The sequence below is a fragment of the Leucoraja erinacea genome, chromosome 2 (assembly GCF_028641065.1).
Source record: "Leucoraja erinacea ecotype New England chromosome 2, Leri_hhj_1, whole genome shotgun sequence".
NCBI lineage: Eukaryota > Metazoa > Chordata > Chondrichthyes > Rajiformes > Rajidae > Leucoraja > Leucoraja erinaceus.
The window spans coordinates 108,045,249-108,065,337 of record NC_073378.1 but is presented as its reverse complement, the minus strand read 5'-3'; the positions used below and the strand labels follow the sequence as shown (position 1 = coordinate 108,065,337).

The window sequence follows — 20,089 nt, the reverse complement described above, 5'->3', positions numbered from 1 at the left end:
GTAACAATATTTATTTTAAGGTATCAACAAAGTACTGCAGTGCTTTGTGATCAAAGCCATATTCACACAAAATAGTAACATTGTAAAAACGTCCAAAATGGATCACATTGTTGCAAGTGAAACAAACACAATGCGAAATACCCTAAAGAGAGACCTTTTTTTTATGAATGAAATAGAAATCCTTGTGACATGGAATGACTTTGGCATTAGTCCACGTGCACCTTTTTACCTCATCCATTTTTGGATACCCAATTCTCCTTTCCATTTGACGAAATGCAAAGTGTGGATATATAATGAAAGTGGTATTACACCTTTCAAAGAAGCTGTGCATTGACAGTACACAGTCTTTAGTGTTTAGAAGGGTGAAAGGTGAGCTCTTTGAAACATTGCAAGGTTGACAGAGTAGGCAAACAGATAATATTTCCCGTGCCTGCGGTGTCTCGAACCAGAGGTAATGGTTACGAGATGTGTTTGTCTATTCAGGCCAGATATGAGAAGGGATCTGTTTGCCATGAGAGTAGTAAACCATTGAACTTCATCACCTAAGAGGCCATGGAGACTGCCAATTAATATATTCACAACTTAGCTTAATACATTTTTTTTAAATTAAATGAATCATGCAATGTATTATTATTCCAAGAAGTTGATGACGATGTAAAACATCATCTATGATATTAATAACTTGTAGAATGTGCAAGGGTTTGAATGGCCTGCTGTAGCTTTTATTTGTGTCCTTATGGCCAGATAGAAACACTCTCAATAGATTTTAAACCCAGTTTCCCCTTCCTTGTTTGACAATGCATTAAATATGCCGAAAGCAGTTTTTAGATGATCTAAATCATTATTGAAAATAAACGTGTGGTATGGATATCTTTGAAATCCTAAAGGATTACCATTATAATCGGCAAGGTAGTTTAAAAGCCAACTCGACTGAGATTCGTGCTTAACGCCCTTTAAACACACCAACAAAGATATAGTGACAAGCATGTGTGTATTTATATATATGAAACCAGCTCTGCCTCAAATGTTGGAGGGCTGAGAGATGCAAATATTGAATGTGCAAATTTTATCTGTACTCATGTTAAAGGCGAGCTGCTGTTCTCATCCCAGTTCAGAGTATTGTGTTGGAATCATGGTGTTTGCATTTTCTTTCCATGCAATCGGGTTTTACAACACTCCTCAGAAACGAGACAAAGTCCAATTCCATGAGTAATATAATTAAGGGTTTAAAATTGTGTTCTGTAGAATGCACATCAACAGTTCTCTAGCCACTGGCACTGTTCCTACCTGCTTCAAGCACGTAGTTGTCCAGTCCCTCCTGAAATAACCTAATCTAGACCCCACCTTGCCTAGCAACTACAGACCTATTTCCAAATTGCCTTTCCTTTCAAAAGCCCTTGAAAAGGTAATTTTAAATCGATTTATGCCTTACCTACACCAAAATACCATCCTGGAAATTTTCCAATCAGGTTTCAGGGCCCACTACAGCACAGAGTGTGCTTTGTTGAAGGTACATAATGACCTGCTTCTCACCATTGATTCCGGAGACTGTGCAATCCTGCTCCTCGACCTCAGCGCAGCATTTGATACAGTCGACCACACCATCCTATTTGACCATCTCCGGTACGGGGATGGTATTGATGGCACTGCTCTGAGCTGGTTCATCTCCTACCTCAAAGGTAGGAGTTTCTCTACAAACATAGACAACTCTTTCTCCTCCCCAGCTAGCCTCTGCTGCGGGGTTCCACAAGGTTCCATCCTAGGCCCCATTCTCTTCTCCCTTTATATGCTCCCCTTAGGCCAAGTCATTCAAAGGCACTGCTATGCAGACAATACACAACTCTATCTCCCCCTGAAACCCAACAACCGATCAAATCTACTCAGCCTTATCCACTGCCTCGAGGATATAAAGTGTTGGATGGCCCAGAACTTCTTCCAACTAAACGAGAGTAAGTCTGAGTAGGTAAGGCAGTAAGTCATCCTACTTGGCCCCTTGGACTCCATCAAACCAATAGCAGGCAGCCTTGGAAGCCTTACCCATTACTCAAACCTCACGTCAAAAACCTTGGCGTGATATTTAACTCCATGTTAAAATTTGACAAACAAGTCATTGCCATGGTAAAAGCTAGCTTCTTCCAGCTTCGGACGATAGCTAAATTTCCTCCAATTTGATGACCTCGAAAAGATCATCCACTCATTTATCTCCTCCCGCCTTGATTACTGCAACTCCCTTTACACTGGCATCAGCCAATCATCCCTGTCCTGCCTGCAATTGGTCCAAAATGCCGCAGCGAGACTCCTGACGGGCACCCGAAAAAGGGACCACATCACCCCGATTCTGGCCTCTCTCCACTGCCCGTCTGCCCAGCCTTGCCAACCTCAGTGGCTGCTCCACTGACCCTCCCCCATCCCCCCCAACCATGTCACCCCCCGCTCTTCCCCACCCACATTACAGCCCTCTCTCCCCCCCCCACCCCCTGACCACCCACCACTCCCCCAACACCCACCATTTGCCCTCCCCAGTCCCCCACCTGCCTCCCCCCCCCCCCCCCCCCTGCCGGGTGTTCACCATCCCCCCCGACCTCCCCTTCTCCCACACCGAATGGTCTGTCCTCAGCAGAGGTCTCACCTTTGTCCCCCTCCGTCCCCATCTCAATGAGTTCCGCGCACACCACGACTTGGAGCGCTTCTACCATCGTCTCCGCCTCACAGCGCACTTCCATGGGAAGGAGTCCTCGCCCCCCAATGATGACCCTCTTTCCCGTCTCCAACGCACCCCCTCCTCGTGGAACCCCCCTCGTAAAGTCCCGGCTCTGGAACTCTTTATCCAGAACTGCCGCCGCGATGTCAACCGCCTCAACTTCTCCACTCCCCTGTCTCACTCTAATCTTTCCCCCTCTGAACGCACTGCCATTGAATCACTCTGCAAAAACCCAGATTGGGTCATCAAACCAGCCGACAAGGGAGGTGCCGTGGTAGTCTGACGCGTTGATCTCTACAAAGATGAGGCCACGCGCCAACTCTCGGACACCTCCTCCTACTTACCCTTGGACCATGACCCCATTGATGAGTGCCAGGCAACCATATCTAGCACCATCACCGACTTCATCAATTCCCACGCCCTGTCCGACCAAGCCTCCAACCTCATCGTTCCCTAGCCCCGCACGGCCCGTTTTTACCTTCTCCCCAAAATCCACAAACCCGGCTCTCCCAGCAGACCCATTGTCTCTGCCTGTTCGTGCTCCACCAAACTCATCTCCACATACCTTGACTCCATACTATCCCCCTTGGTCAAATCCCTTCCTACCTATGTTCTAGACACCTCAGACACTCTCCGCTGCCTCCACGCATTCCACTCTCTAGGCCCTCACCCCCTCATCTTCACCATGGATGTCCAGTCACTCTACACCTCCATCCCCCACCAGGATGGCCTCAAAGCCCTCCGGTTCTTCCTCGACCAGAGGAGCAACCTATACCCAGCCACTGACACTCTCCTCCGCCTAGCGGAGTTGGTCCTCACCCTCAACAACTTTACGTTTGACTCCTCCCATTTCCTCCAAACACAAGGCGTAGCTATGGGCACACGCATGGGCCCCAGCTACGCCTGCCTCTTTGTCGGGTACGTTGAACAATCCTTGTTCAATACGTACCAGGGCCCCATCCCCGACCTCTACCTCCGTTACATTGACGACTGCTTTGGGGCCACCTCCTGCACCTACACACAACTCACTGACTTCATCCACTTCACCACCAACTTCCATCCGGCACTCCAATACACCTGGACCATTTCTGACACTTCCCTACCATTCCTTGACCTCACCATCTCCATCGCAAGGGACAGACTCCTGACTGACATACATTACAAACCCACTGACTCACATGGCTATCTGGACTACACATCTTCCCACCCTGCCCCCGTAAAGACTCCATCCCCTACTCCCAATTCCTCCGCCTACGCCGCATCTGTTCCCAGGATGAGACATTCCATACCAGGGCATCGGAAATGTCCTCGTTCTTCAGGGAACGGGGATTCCCCTCCACCACCATAGATGAAGCTCACACCAGGGTCTCATCCATACCCCGCAACACTGCCCTCTCTCCCCATCCCCGCACTCGCAACAAGGGCAGAGTCCCCCTGGTCCTCACCTTTCACCCCACCAGCCGGCAAATACAACACATAATCCTCCGCCATTTCTGCCACCTCCAACGTGACCCCACCACTCGCCACATCTTCCCATCTCCCCCCATGTCTGCCTTCCGCAAAGACCGCTCCCTCCGCAACTCCCTCGTCAATTCTTCCCTTCCCTCCCGTACCACCCCCCTCCCCGGGCACTTTCCATTGCAACCGCAAGAAATACAACACCTGTCCCTTCACCTCCCCCCTCGACTCCATTCAAGGACCCAAGCAGTCATTCCAGGTGCGACAAAGGTTCACCTGGATCTCCTCCAACCTCATCTACTGCATCCCCTGCTCTAGATGTCAGCTGATTTACATCGGGGAGACTAAATGGAGGTTGGGCGATCGTTTCGCCAAACACCTCCACTCAGTCCGCAATAACCAATCTGACCTCCTGGTGGCTCAGCACTTCAACTCCCCCTCCCATTCCGACCTCTCTGTCCTGGGTCTCCTCCATTGCCAGAGTGAGCAACAGCGGAAATTGGAGGAACAGCACCTCATATTCCGCCTGGGGACCTCGCGTCCGGATGGCATTAACATTGAATTCTCCCAATTTTGCTAGCCCTTGCTGTCTCCTCCCATTCCTTAACCCTCTAGCTGTCTCCTCCCACCCTCGGGCTCCTCCTCCTCCTCCCCTTTTCCTTCCTTCTCCCCCCCCACCCCCCGTCAGTCTGTAGAAGGGCTTCAGCCCGAAACGTTGCCTATTTCCTTCGCTCCATAGATACTGCTGCACCCGCTGAGTTTCTCCAGCAATTTTGTGTACCTTCGATCTTCCAGCATCTGCAGTTCCTTCTTGAACACAACGAGTTGAAGCGCTGGTGGTTGATGCACTTTCAAATACCATGATACAGAGTAGGATCGCAGCAATTTGTCTCAACTGCTTCATAATCATGCCGTGATCAGGTGAGCTAGGGGAATAGTACTGTGGAAATAAAGAAGATTATAACCTTAAAGTAAACGACGTTTATTAACACTATAAAACAAACTTAAAAGTAATTTAGGTGCGTTGCGATTTAGTCTAATATTAAGGAATACTGAGGTACATGAGGGGGGAGGGTGACGAGGTCTGCGTTGTGAGATTTCCAAGTCTGCATTCGATGGGCGCAAAGGAAAGTGATCACCAATGCGGGAACCCGCTGACTATTGCCCCAGGTGCTGCTGTGGAACACCTCCCCGACCCTCCGATCGTTTTAACATTTTAACATCGGCTTCTTTGAAGCCAGGACCCAGGCTGCTTACCTGGCCTGGTGTGTATCACTTCCATCTGCAATGCTGTGAGAACAGTCACACACCGTCCTCACCCGGGCACATAATATAATCCCATGGGGGCAGTCTGAAGAAGGGTTTCGGCCCGAAACGTTGCCTATTTCCTTCGCTCCATAGATGCTGCTGCACCCGCTGAGTTTCTCCAGCTTTTCTGTGTAACCTAATATAACCCCATCCCCGCAACAGTGATCAGAATTGTCCATTTAACACAAGCTTTGCTTGGACTGAAGCAGTTTAAGAAACCTACTCCCAGCATCTTCCGAGGACATAGTCAAATGGCCAACAAACGTCGGCTTTACCCTTCACTAGTCAGCACCATCTCTCTCTCTGTCTGTTAAACAAAACTTAGCAGGTCCGGGGGGGAGCCTCCATCTTCGCCTGTCCCACAATGCGCTGTGCGGTTCATGTGTGAGGGACAGGGACTTCCTGGCCCAGGGAAACCACAGAACGGGGGGAGAGTGAGTGAGAGTGAGAGCCCGGGAAGGAGCAGCCAACCTCCCGCTCAGTAGCTGCCCGCCAACCCCCACCCCCACCGGTTGCGCCTGTGCCGAAGGACACACACAGTGACCGGCTGGCGGGCCGGGGCCGGCCGGCAGAAGGCGCTTAGGTGGCGGCCGGTTCCCCTGAGCGGTCCCGGCGGCCGCTCGCAGCCGCAGCCGCAGCCACCCGAGCTCCTTCCCTCCCTCCCTCCCTCCCCGGCCACAATGTGGTGGTGGCTCCGAGCTCCGCGGCAGCGCTGAGTGAGTGAGTGAGTCGCTGGACTGATCCCCGACCCTCTCCTGCCCTCCCCGCAACTTTACCCCTAGCGGCCCAGCCAAGTTTGTGACTTTGTGCAGCCCAGGCCGTGCTGACCAAAGATCATATGATCTATGATCTTTGGTGTTGGTGCTGACTCGGACCACACTCCCCACACGCTGTGGACAGGAACTCTCTCTGCTCCCCCACCCCCACCGGCACTGTCCTTTTACAGCCACTTCCCACTTCACACAGTTCCAGGGTGGAAGGCGTGGCAGCTTCCGCGGAGCAGTCGCCAGTCGCCAGGAGAGTGGCATTGCTCGGACAACTCTACTCCAGCGGGCGGCCACTGTCCCTGCCTCTGCTGCCCCGGCAGAAAGCTGCTCCCTTCCAATGTCGCCATCAGCAAAGGGTGACACTGGAGCCAGCCAGAGAATGTAAATCAGCTGCCAGCAATTCGATGTCGTTCTTGATGTTGCTGTACTGAGGGGCAGCCGTCTATCTTTCTTCACCGTCTGCAGGGTCTGTTGCAACAAGTATCCTAGAGGGACTGAGGATTTGGATTCACAACTGAGGATTTGTCACCAAAGTTTGCTTTATTTCCTGCTGGTCAGAATGAAGTGCGGGGCCCGTACCCACACGGATATACTGATCCACCAACTCGTTGGAAAGTTTCTTCTGCATGTTGTTGAAGTAAGACCAAACTGTGTTTTGTTCTTTGATGTGGGATTGGCACGTGTCTTGTTTGTCATAAACTAGAAATGCACAGCAGATGGGTTAAGAATTGAGTTGATTTTTAAAAAAAAGAAGAGAATTTTACATCTTGTTCCAGACTCAACAGCTAATGGAAGTTTATAAACTCAGTGACCACCTTGTCACAATTCTCTTCTCAGACTCGGTACCTCTGGGGTATAAAATTGTTCATATTCTGCATTTTTCAATCATTGTTCTACCAACCCAACCATTGTATATTCAACTCTCCTTAAACCCATTTCCTCTTATTTGCTGAAACAGTTTTAAGTCAGCCTTTATCCTGTGTCCCCCAACTTCCTTAATGCATGTTCATTTGTCATATTTCTTTTTGCTCTATTATCATTCTAAGCTCTGCAAAAATGGAAAACAACACCATCTATTCAGAGTATGCATAGGTGTGTAGGAAGAAACTGCAGATGTTGGTTTATACTGATGATTGATACAAAATGCTGGAGTAAACTCAGCAGGTCAGGCAGTATCTCTGGAGAAAAGGAATGGTAGACTTCTCAGACTCCTATTTCTTTTCTCCAGAGATGCTGCCCGACTTGCTGAGTTACTCCAGCATTTTGTGTCAATCATCAGTATAAACTAACATCTGCAGTTCCTTCCTATGCCAGTTGTTCCTAATTTGGATGGCAAAAACATGACTGAAACCATGAAGGAGGGATTAAAATTTGACTTCTTTAAGAAACGTTGCAATCTCACATTGTGCAGCTTTTGTTTTGTGTATAGGATTGACAAGTGCATTTTTCAATCGATAAATAAATTTGGAGTTTAGCAAGGAAGTTCAAAAGTAACTTGAATGCTAAGCAAAAGTTTGTTAAGATCACTAGTGTAGACTTGAGTGTTTATGATCTGCCTGTCATCTGCAGTGATTCAGGTTGGAGCAAGTGTTGAATTCATCCTGGAGCAATAATTCTGCTTTGGGAGCGGAAGGCTTGGAATTAGCTGTGACAAGTTTATTGTGCATTCAAATTTCTGGGATTGGATATGTAACATTAAAAATTGTTTGATGGAAGCAGTTGCAAGGAGAATGGCATGTGATCCGCAGGTTTATTTTTGAGGCTCAAAGGCCTAATGCAAACATTTACATTTGTGTAATATGCAAAGTATTTTCCACCATAGTAGAAGTGAGTTTTATTTGTAAACTTTGCTCAATATTTACTGGTAATAACGGGAATTCAAAATGTAGCATTCATAATGGTAGGAACACAATGGCATGAGAAAATTGTACTTTGTTCATTCAAATGAATACAGTTGTGTAGTCACAGGTAAAATATACATTGCACAAAACAAAGTGCTGGAGGAACTCATAATGTCAGGCAGCATCTGTGGAGGGACATTCTGGGTCGGGTCCCTCCTCGTACTGATTAAAGTAGGGAGGAGAAACCTGGAAAATATGTTAGTTTTAAATAAGTTCATGACAAATTTCTTTCCTTTTCCAACTCGTTAGAACTTTTTTTAAAGTTTTGATTTTGCAGATCCATAAATTATAATTTAGCAAATCATGGATTTTTTTATTTGCTGTTGTATATATTATTCCTGCTAATTAAATGATTTACATCAACATCAAGGTTAAAATACTGGATTAGCATCCAGATATGTGATCTGGAAACATAGGTTCAAATACCAGCTGTGGAAATAATATTTATGTAATCTCATCTCACTAACAGTGGCCACAAAACAACTGGATTATTGCAAATTATCAGGTGCCACATGAAATGTCCTCAAATTCAAAATCCCACCAATTCCATCAATATATGGATCAATATATGATCAATGCATGGATGTGAAAATGGAAGCATGGACTTGATGGTTAATATTCTCCTGCTTCTAAAAATCTATAGAAACATAGAAACATAGAAATTAGGTGCAGGAGTAAGCCATTCGGCCCTTCGAGCCTGCACCGCCATTCAATATGATCATGCTGATCATCCAACTCAGTATCCCGTACCTGCCTTCTCTTTGATCCCCTTAGGCCACAAGGGAATCTAACTCCCTCTTAAATTAGCCCATGAAGTGGCCCTTCTACCCTCTGTGGCAGAGAGTTCCAGAGATTCACCACTCTCTGTGTGAAAAATTTTCTTCTCGTTTCGGTTTAAAGGATTTCAGTTTTTTTTTCTTAAGCTGGTGACCCCTTGTCCTGGTTGCTTCCCTAACATCGGGAACAATCTTTCCTGCACATAGCCTGTTCAATGACAAGTAAGAATTTTGTAAGTATCTATAAGATCCCCTCTCAATCTCCTAAATTCTAGAGAGTATAAACCAAGCCTATCCAGTTTTTCTTCATAAGACAGTCCTGACATCCCAGGAATCAGTCTGGTGAACCGTCTCTGCACTCCCTCTATGGCAATAATGTCCTCCTCAGATTTGGCTCAAAACTGTACGCAATTCTAAAGGTGTGGTCTCACCAAGACCCGTACAACTGCAGTAGAACCTCATGATCCATACTCAAACCTTTTGCAATGTAACTACCTTCGCGACTTTACTGCCTGCTGCACCTGCATGCCTAATCAATGAGAGGTGAATCATGATGTCCAGGTCTCGCTGATCTTGACATTAGTAAACCTGCAAAAGGTTTTAGGTATATAGTGCTGCTTTTTGTAAAACTGTTCTCTGATCTTTTAGAGCAAAAGTAGGATTTTGGAAACTTTGGTACGGAAAGAGCGATTAGGTTACGGGTTGCAGGATTTGATTCTTTGTAAAATACTGGGATTTTTAAAAAAAAAGATGTTAGTTTTAGTTGCACAATTTTCTTTCCTGCATTTTCTGTTTTTGTTTCTTCAGTTTTTTTTCTAATGTTGGTCTCCTCTTGCAGCCTGTTTGCAGAGAGCATAGTTGTGACAATCCTTTGTATACATAATTTGTTCAATGACAAGTAAGGGACCCAAGCAAATATTAGGTTATTTAGTTCAACATTGAATTCACTTATTGAATATTATCAAATGTTTCCCAGTGTTTTCATCTTTTATATTCATGACTCGTCATTGTTTTATTTTTTATAGATTTTGAGTGCTTTCCAATGAATTTTGCTGAACACCTCTTATATGCGCTCAAAACTTAAGTTTCTAAATATATTTGAATCGTACTGCCCATTTAGCATGATCCAGAGTACAATGCTGTACTCTGGCGACAACCCTCCAGTGCTATAATATGCAGAGAAGAATCGTGATGTCCTTGGTCAGGAAGTTGACATTAGTAAACCTGCAAAAGGTTAGTTTGTATATGCTGCTGAATTTTGTAAAAAAAGTTCTGGATCTTTTAGAGCTGCCAAGTATGGATTTTCCGTATTTTGTACGGTAATGCGATTAGATTACGGATGAAGGATTTGCTTTGTAAAATACGGATTTTTAAAAAATAAGTCTGACTTCCTGTTTCATCTTGCTGCTTAATGCAAGGATATAAAAAGTCATACTGTACCTCAAAAAATGATAGCAGCAAGACTGCGTGCTGAAGGCTGTGTGCTCAGCCCCCTCCTGTACTCGCTCTATACTCATGACTGCGTAGCCGGACATAGTGCGAACTCCATCATCAAGTTCGCTGACAAAACCACTGTTGTGGGATGTATCACTGATGGGGACGAGTCAGAGTATAGAAGTGAGATCGATCGATTGACCAAATGTGCCAGCACAATAACTTGGCTCTCAACACCAGCAAAACCAAGGAACTGATTGTGGACTTCGGAAGGGGTAGGATGGGGACCCACAATCCCGTTTATATCAACAGGTCGATGGTGGAAAGGGTCAAGAACTTCAAATTCCTGGGCATGCATATTTCCGAATTTCTCTCCTGGTCCCAGAACACTGATGCAATCATAAAGAAAGCACATCAGCGCCTCTACTTCCTGAGAAGATTACGGAGAGTCGGTATGTCAAGGAGGACTCTCTCGAACCTCTACAGGTGCACAGTAGAGAGCATACTGACCGGTTGCATTGTGGCTTGGTTCGGCAACCTGAGCGCCCAAGAGCAGAAAAGGCTGCAAAAAGTCGTAACCACTGCCCAGTCCATCATCGGTTCTGACCTCCCTACCATCGAGGGGATCTATTGCAGTCACTGTCACAAAAAGGCTGCCAGCATCTTCAAGGACCCACACCATCCTGGTCACAAACTCATCTCCCCGCTGCCATCGGGTAGAAGGTACAGGAGCCTGAAATCTGCAACATCCAGATTCAGGAACAGCTTCTTCCCCACAGCCATCAGACTATTAAACACAACTTCAAACAAACTATGAACTATAACAAGCTATTGCACTTTATCTGTTTACTGATGTGTGTATGTGTGTATATATTCTATATATTCTATACACACTGGTCTGATCTGTATTTATGACTACAATATCCTGTTGTGCTGCAGCAAAGCAAGAATTACATTGTCCTATCTGGGACACATGACAATAAACTGACTTGACTTGACTTGAGATTAAATCTATTAGTATTTTAAATTTCAAGATCGGGATGATTATTTTTGTAAGCTTTGATCTGCCTGTCCCGCTGCAGGTTTAAACAGCGCTGTCAGTTTAACGCGTGGGAATTGAACAGCGCTATGGGTTCTAAAAATAGCGCTCCCAGCCACAGCGCTATGGATCACAGACTGTTAGGAGAGGGAGAAGGGGAGAGGGATTGGGAGGGATGAAATAAGAGAGGGATGGAGAAAAAAAGGGAGGGAGAGGAAGAAGGGAGGGGGGAGGGGGAGAGGGAGAGAGGGAGGGAGGGTGGAAGGGGAAGGGAGTGAAAGAGGAAGGAGAGAGTGAGAGAGGGAGGCTTCCAAAATGGCTTCCTCATCATCACCTGCTGCTAAAAGCAGGAAGCAGCCGTTCAAACAGCAGTATTAAAAGAGATGGCAATGAATGCACTGTCAAGTAAGGTGCTTAGAAGACCTGTCAACTGGTAGCAAAGTTATGCATTCTTGTACTCTTTCATGGGTATGACTGCACATAAAAAATGACACTTGTTCAGCAAAATAGCACCGCGTAAAAATACTGATTTCCTCAGCAAAATACTGATTTTCAGGTACTAGAATACTGAAATGCTCTGACAAAACTTGGCAGCTCTGGTCTATGAAGTAGTCTTGATTAGCACTAGATGAAAAACACAGCAATGCACATATTACATAACACCCCGGGATGTTTTGGAGTTTATTATAACCAGTCAATAAGTGTTAGTGTATTATCAGGAATTGTAACAGCCAATTTGTGTGCCATTGGATTTTGTACTCAGCGATGCATGATTTTTATTTTTGGCAATTGAAGAATGAATAAATACTGCTGCAAGATTATTCATGCTGTTCTGATAAGCTGATGGTGCCACTTACAATGTTTCATCCAAAGGATGATGCCTCTGACAATGTAACGCATAGTTAATGTTCATTTGAAATACAATTTGAGCCAACCGTGTCTAACTCCGGGGTAATAGTCCAACCACTGAGCCAAGCAGATTTATTCATAGATATCAACTTTGCACTAAGTACATATACTGCTGGAATGATTCAAATATGTTCACTACTGGAAGGATACGGTCTTTCATTGAACAACTGGGCCACCTACTAAGAAAACCTATCTTCTCTCTTCGGCACTCCTTTGAGCTTGAGGGATCTTGTCTCGCACTGACTGTCAAGATTCTACGGCCATTGTGGAAACTGCAATCACAGATATGGCAAAAGAGTAGCTAATAAGCTGGATGTTGCTTCCACCTTCTGCATCAGGCCAGTGATGGTGGTGAGGTTTGAGATCATGATCCTCAAACACTTTTTTCCTTCATTGGACATGGACATTGAAGGCAATATTGAAACATGGGGTAAATTTCCATGCTGTTGTCACCTTTTGGTTTTGCTTTGCATTTGGTTTTGTCCTGACTGTTTATAACTTGCAAAACAAATATTTCATTGTAATTTGTTTCCCCACTACAGAAGAGCTGGCTAATTATTTATTGTCACGTGAAACAAAGTACAGTGAAAAGCTTTTTGTTATGTGCCAGCAGAAAGATTAAACATGATTACAATTCTCCAATCCGATTAAAGATAGTCCAAGGGTCTCCACTGAGGCAGCTCAAAACCACTCTCTAGTTGATGATAGGATAGTTAAGTTGCCTGATAACAGCTCGGAAGAAACTGCCCCTGAATTTGGAGGTAGGTGTGAAGTGCAGATGGAGTCAATGGAAAGGAAGTTGGTTTGTGTGATGGTCTGGGCTGCGTCCACAATTCTCTGCAATTTCTTGCGGTCATGGATGGAGCTGCTCCCAAAACATGCTGTGATGCATCCCAATCCCATCTGTGGCGCATCTGTAGAAGTTGGTGAGAGTTGTTGGGGACATGTTGAACTTCCTGAGCCTTCTAAGGTGGTAGAAGTGTTGGTGTGCTTTCTTGGCTATTGGTTCGATATTGCTGGTCCAGGACAGGTTGCTGGTTATATTTACTCCTGGAAACTTTCAGCACCATCAATGTGTACTGGGGTTTGTGTACCGCTTTGCTTCTGGAAGTTGATAACTATCTCTTTTGTCTTGTGGATATTGAGAGAAAGATCGTCTTGACACCAGGTTACAAGGTTCTTAATATCCATCCTGTACTCCATCTCCTCATTATTTGATATTTGGCCCACTAAAGTGGTGTTGTCTGCGAAATTGTAAATTGAGTTGGATTTCTACTTGGTTGCACAGTTGTGGGTGTATAATGAGTATAAAAAGGGCCTGTGAATGCATCCATGTGGCATTAGTGTTGAGGATTATCATAGAGGATGATTTGTCCCCTATCCTCACTGATCATGATCTGTTGGTCAGGAAGTTGAGGATCCAATGGTTGAGATGAGTGCTGACTCCAAGTTCCATGAGTTTGCCGATGAGCTCGGATGGAATAATGGTGTTAAAAGCAGAGCTGTGGTCTATGAATAGATAGATATGCCATTTATTGTCACTATACATGTACAGTGACAATAAATGGCATATCTATCTATTCATAGACCACAGCTCTGCTTTTAACACCATTTAACGTCAGAATAGATGTCTGACGTAGGTGGCTTTCTTATCCAGGCTTTCCAGCAATGAGTGTAGGGCAGGTCAATTAAAATCTCAGAGCAACTGGATGTCTTGGTAGTGTTTGAAAAGATTTCCGAGGCAGTCAGGGTAGTTAGTTTGTGAAGAGAGGATATAAGAACTGCATCTGTTTTCATTACCAAAGGAAACAGAAAATCGTGACACACACAAAAGTGTCAAGTTGACATGAAAGATGGAAAGAGATGAAATAAATATCTGAATTAGGACCTTGAGGCTAAATGATTTTGTAAAGGTTGGAATAACGTTCAGTTGTCGTCTATGTTGTTGTTTTGAAGGCCACTGAAATTGGTAGTTGTGTATTTGTGTTGCATTCTAGGACTCGAGCACATTACTTTTGTGCCAGTGCTGGGAGGTGTATCACTGCTGGAGGCTGTATGTGCATCTTTCAGAACTTGTAAGAGATCCAAACATACTACTAGAATGATGGGGAATTCCCTTGCTGTTTTTAGCCAAGAAATGGTCCCCAATGAATATATTAACTGATTGTTTTATTTTAATGCTGTTAATGAATCTTGCGCATACACACACAGCACCTACTGTCGTGCATGGACACAAAATGCTGGAGTAACTCAGGCAGCATCTCTGAAGAGAAATGATTCAGATTCAGATTCAATTTTAATTGTCATTGTCAGTGTACAGTACAGAGACAACGAAATGCATTTAGCATCTCCCTGGAAGAGCGACATAGCACATGATTTGAATAAATAATAATAAGTGTCCGGGGGGGGGGGGTGGTGATTGGCAGTCACCGAGGTACGTTGTTGAGTAGAGTGACAGCCGCCGGGAAGAAGCTGTTCCTCGACCTGCTGGTTCAGCAACGGAGAGACCTGTAGCGCCTCCCGGATGGTAGGAGGGTAAACAGTCCATGGTTGGGGTGAGAGCAGTCCTCGGCGATGCTGAGCGCCCTCCGCAGACAAAGCTTGCTTTGGACAGACTCAATGGAGGGGAGCGAGGAACCGGTGATGCGTTGGGCAATTTTCACCACCCTCTGCAATGCCTTCCGGTCGGAGACAGAGCAGTTGCCATACCATACTGTGATGCAGTTGGTAAGGATGCTCTCGATGGTGCAGCGGTAGAAGTTCACCAGGATCTGAGGAGACAGTTGGACCTTCTTCAGTCTCCTCAGGAAGAAGAGATGCTGGTGAGCCTTCTTGACCAGAGTTGAGGTATTGTGGGTCCAAGAGAGGTCATCGGAGATGTTGACTCCCAGGAACCAGAAGCTAGAAACACGTTCCACCTCCGTGGAAAATGGGTGACATTTCTGGTTGAGTCCCTTCTTCAGACAGTTAATGGAGAGGGAGACAAGAGATATGGAAGGATAAGATGTGAAAATGACAGACGTTAATCAAGGAAATGTAGAACGGTTCATTGTTAGCTGAGCGGAAGGTGTAAACGAGGCACAATCAGTAAAATTAATCAGGAGGACAGTGAAACTGATCGGAGAACTAGGGTGGGGGAGAGATGGGGAGAGAGGGAAAGCAAGGGTTACTTGAAGTTAGAAAAATCGTATTCATACCGCTGGGTTTAAAACTGACCAAGTGAAATATGAGTGGCTGTTCCTCCAATTTGCTTTGGGCCTCACTCTGGCATCGGAGGAGACCCAAGACAGAAAGGTCAGAGTGGGAGTTAAAGTGTTTAGCAATCAGGAGATCGTGTAGGCCTAGGCGGAGCGAGCGGTGGTGTTCAATGAAACGATCGCCGAGCCTGCACTCTGGTTTTCCGACTAGTTTCACTGTCCTCCTGATTAATTTTACTGATCGTCTGTCGTTTTCTGATTTGATTTGATCGTTTTTACCCCTTAACCTTCCATATCTCTAGTCTCCCTCTTCCCTGACTCTCAGTCTGAATGTCTTGATCCGAAACATCACCCATTCCTTCTCTCCAGGGATGCTGCCTGCCCTGCTGAGTTACTCCAGCATTTTGTGTTTATCCTCGGTGTAACCAGCATCTGCAGTTCCTTCCTACACATACTGTCTGTGCATCTATTACGAGATTGATACCATTTCAGAATTGCTTTGTGATATCTGAGAGCATAACCCATTTTATTAATGAAGGTGCTTTCTTCCTCAAAAGGTCACTAACTGCTTTTTCATCACCCCAGTGTCAATGCAAATCCATGGCATAGCTTCGAGCAGGGTTTATACACACAAATTGTGTATCTTTATTCATTGAGCTAACTGTAATCTTTCAATTATTTTGGCTAGACCTCGCACATTGATTTTTATTTGAAAATATGACATGGCATTACTTGTTTTGAAGTGATTCCATTGCAAGTTGCATGCAGAATTTTGAACTCCTTAGATCTCTGTGTTTTGCATTAAAGTTGGTACAAGGTGTTCTACCGTTGAAAGAGGCAGAGATGTAGGTCATTTCAGGCTAAGAGGGATGACATTGATAAATCATATATGTCAAAGCTAATATTCTGCATATAACATTCTCCAATTTAACGCATAATTCTAATGATTTAATAGTAAGTACTAGGTAAACATTGAAGTGTACATTACTGTAATATCTCTTGTTTTTAGCAGTCATTTACAAGTTAAAATGATAATGTTAATTTAAGAGCTAGCTAAATAAAAGAGGAAAATCCAGCAACTAGGTAGCATCAGTTGAGAGCGAAATAGACTTGATGTCTCAGTCGAAGACACTCCATCAGCTATTCTGGTAAAAAGTCTTCAACCTGAATGTTAACTATTTCTCTTTCCATAGATGCTGCTTGATCTACTGAGTATTTACAGCATTTTCTGCTTTTACTTTGGGTTTTCTGAATCTGCTGTTTTTAAATTTTCGTCCACACAAAAATAGCTGCAAAGAGTTGTCGTCATTAATGCTTAGCTACGATACCATACAATAGAACTTTATTTATCCCAGGAGGGAAATTAATTTTCCAACAGTCATAAAAAGCACAAAATACATGAAACATGAAAATAAAGTGACGAGTGGTAAGACTTTGGGGATGTGCAAAGATTGAGGAGGTGGAGGGGGATCAGTCTCAGTCTACCCCACGACAGAAGCGGAAGAAGTCGTAAAGTTTGATAGCCGCAGGGAAGAAGGATCTCCTGTGGTATTCTGCCCTGCATCTTTGTCCTCTATCACTAGAGGATCAAAGGACACAAAGTGCTGGAGTAACTCAGCAGGTCAGGCAGCATCTCTGGAGAACCTACATAGGTGATGTTTTATCTCAAGATCCCTTTTGAGACCTGCTGAATTACTCCAGCACTTGTCCATTTGTGTATCAACCAGCATCTGCAGTTCTTTGTTTCTACCAGAAGACCAAAACATGTGGACCACATGTGCGTATTTTTATTGCTAATTATATAAGGAGCCATACTGTCGATCGACCAAGTGAAGCTACAATGTCAATTGGTCTGCAATGTTCACTTGAACCTAGTGCTCTGGAACATCTGCCTGAAAGATGGGTGCCTGGAGAAATTAGTTTAGAGGTACAGTGTGGAAACAGGCCCTTCAGCCCACTGAGCCCATGCAGACCATCGATCACTCATTCACACTAGTGATACACTTTCGCATCCTACACATGGGGGCCGATTAAAAGATGCCAATGAACCGACAACCCTGTACGTCTCTGGAATGTGGGAGGAAACCAGAGCATACGGAGAAAACCCAAGCGATCGCAGATAGAATGTACAAACTCCACACAGACAGGATCCGAGTTCAGGATCAAACCCAGAGATCTATCTCTATTGTGCATCTAATGCATGTGAGGATTTGCAAGCCATGGTTTTTGCCAAAATTCAATGTAGACTAGCACCAAGCAAGTTGGGGTCATCACTCTGACTCTTCTCAATTCCTACCTTAAACAGTGGGAACTAATTTACAGGACAAATGTAAAACTATTATACCTATGTCACCTTGATTCCCGCCAGAAGATTGATCCAGACCTAAAATGTCATCTGTTAACCTCCCTCCACAGATATACCTGACTCGCCGAGTTCCTTGAACACGTGATGTTTGGCTCAAGGTCACCTCAATTTCAGTCACTGGAGCGCAGTACACTGTTATTCAGAGGCCAAGCTCTTGCATTACTCTTGATATCTATAAAGCAAAGGTCCAACACCAACTGCCTACTGTACACTGCCAAACCCTGACAATACAAGTCCATGAAAAAGATGGACCACTGGGGAGTCAACTTTCAACGATGGCTGATGTCAATCATGACATTTCCTGGTTCCTGCAGTGCACTAGCAGAACTTTGACTATCCGAGAAACAAGTGTTGCAAGTTAATGACCACCAAACTGGTACAAAGACAAAGGTTTACCACTGGTATGCAAGGAAACAATGATTCTTGTCATTTTGAGACATGGACTTGCCTACAGTGAAGGCACCAAGGAGGTGTGGCCAATGCTCTGTTCCAAATCCACAAGCTGGATAAACCAATGTCGGCATCCTCTGACAGGCCAATGTCCCTAGCAATCAGGCTCTAATTATACTCAGTTAGCTCTGTTGGGTGGGCAGGCCTGACACCAGACTCCCACTCAATGGTGAGCACTGTCGCGGGAAGAAATTACCAGACGGGGTGAGAAAAAGATACAAGGATGTTGTTCTGTTCCGCTTGGAAGAAATATAACATCCTCATTGACTCATGGCCAATAGCCAGGAAGGGAGATGGAACATTTCTAATGGTATTGAGAATCTCAAATCCATTTGCTGGAAGAACACAGAAGACCAGAATTACTGGCAGAAGGAACATACTAACTCAAACTACCGACCTCTCGGCCCCATCAGTGGTAGAGTCTGCAGATACTATTAGCCATCCCCGAGCCCACAGAACTGGAGTTATCCTCAATGCAAGGGGCTGCCCAATAAGAGGAGAAGATGGGATTGGGTTTTGCCACAGCTCTACATCTTTGCCTATTGTTTCATTTGGCTAAAATCTGCAAGAGTTTGGCAAGTCATGAAGGGGTGTTTGGTGACTTCCAGGATTCTGCACAAATCACTTGCTGCCAGACAAGGGTGTATTCATGTGCATTCTCTTTCAATGACTGGGAATGAACAGTGAGCATGAGGGAGGGGAGAGAGAGGAGAAACAAAGCCTTCAGCAAGAGGCGATGTCAGGCCTGCAAGCAGTACTTGCATCTAATAATAATAATAATAATTGATGGGATTTATATAGCGCCTTTCTAGAATACTCAAGGCGCTTTACATCGCATTATTCATACACTCCTCACTCGGAGGTGGTGAGCTACTTCTGTAGCCACAGCTGCCCTGGGGCAGACTCACGGAAGCGTGGCTGCTAATCTGCGCCTACGGCCCCTCCGACCACCACCAATCACTCACACACATTCACACACAGGCAAAGGTGGGTGAAGTGTCTTGCCCAAGGACACAACGACAGTATGCACTCCAAGCGGGATTCGAACTGGCTACCTTCCGGTCGCCAGCCAAACACTTAGCCCATTGTGCCATCTGTCGTCCACATCTGAAGTTAAGTAAAGAGAAAATGTTAAATAGCAGCACTTAGAAAAGGTTACTTTACTGAAATTTGACTCCTGCTACAGTCACAACTGAAACAACAGACAAGGGCAAGATCGCTTTCACTTGGTGTGTTGGAAATCATGGCAATTAGCTTTTGTATGGGTGCATCCTTCCGAGCTGGGTATGTTTGCAATATCTTACAATTGCCTCTCGGCTGCACAAGGGCGATCACAAACATACTCTATTCAATGAGTAAAATCCATATTTAGTTGTTTCTTGTTACAAGACTAACTGATGGAGAATGCTTTCAGATTTGCTAGAATTGTCGGGTGGTTCTCATAGTCAGTGCAGATAGTCATTGACTGCACATGCAATGATTTTTGCATGTCTCATGTCAATTCTGACCTATATGGATCGAGTGGCCTGGCACGCCGCCAGTGTCTAGCAGGCGTGTGACTGAATACGGTGAATTTGGCGGACCAGTGCCTAAGATAGCAAAATTACTTGTAATAGCTCTATTTGGAAAAGTACTTTTCTGTGCCACCTGACCTACATATAGTATGTTTCTACATGAAATATGAGGGAACAGGTCTTTGATTTGCTAAAACAAAGCACATTTTGCATGGACTGCTGTAGAGTAGTGATGCAGTATCTGGCAGATCTGTGTTGAGATTTTTAGTG

General features: G+C 45.0%; 1 protein-coding gene across 3 annotated transcripts in view; it reads left to right on the top strand.

Moving 5' to 3' along the window:
• Positions 1-4,843: 4,843 nt before the first annotated feature.
• Positions 4,844-20,089, top strand: part of poc1bl (POC1 centriolar protein homolog B (Chlamydomonas), like) — a 40,328-nt gene continuing 25,082 nt past the window's right edge. Inside the window, exons 1-2 of one of the 3 annotated variants that reach the window (XM_055662852.1) lie at positions 4,844-5,080; positions 6,700-6,871. The gene's annotated coding sequence lies outside the window, so the exon portion shown is untranslated. Of the gene's footprint in view, positions 5,081-6,491; positions 6,872-20,089 lie in introns of those variants that run through there. The other 2 variants (XM_055662859.1, XM_055662842.1) reach the window with 2 other exon arrangements.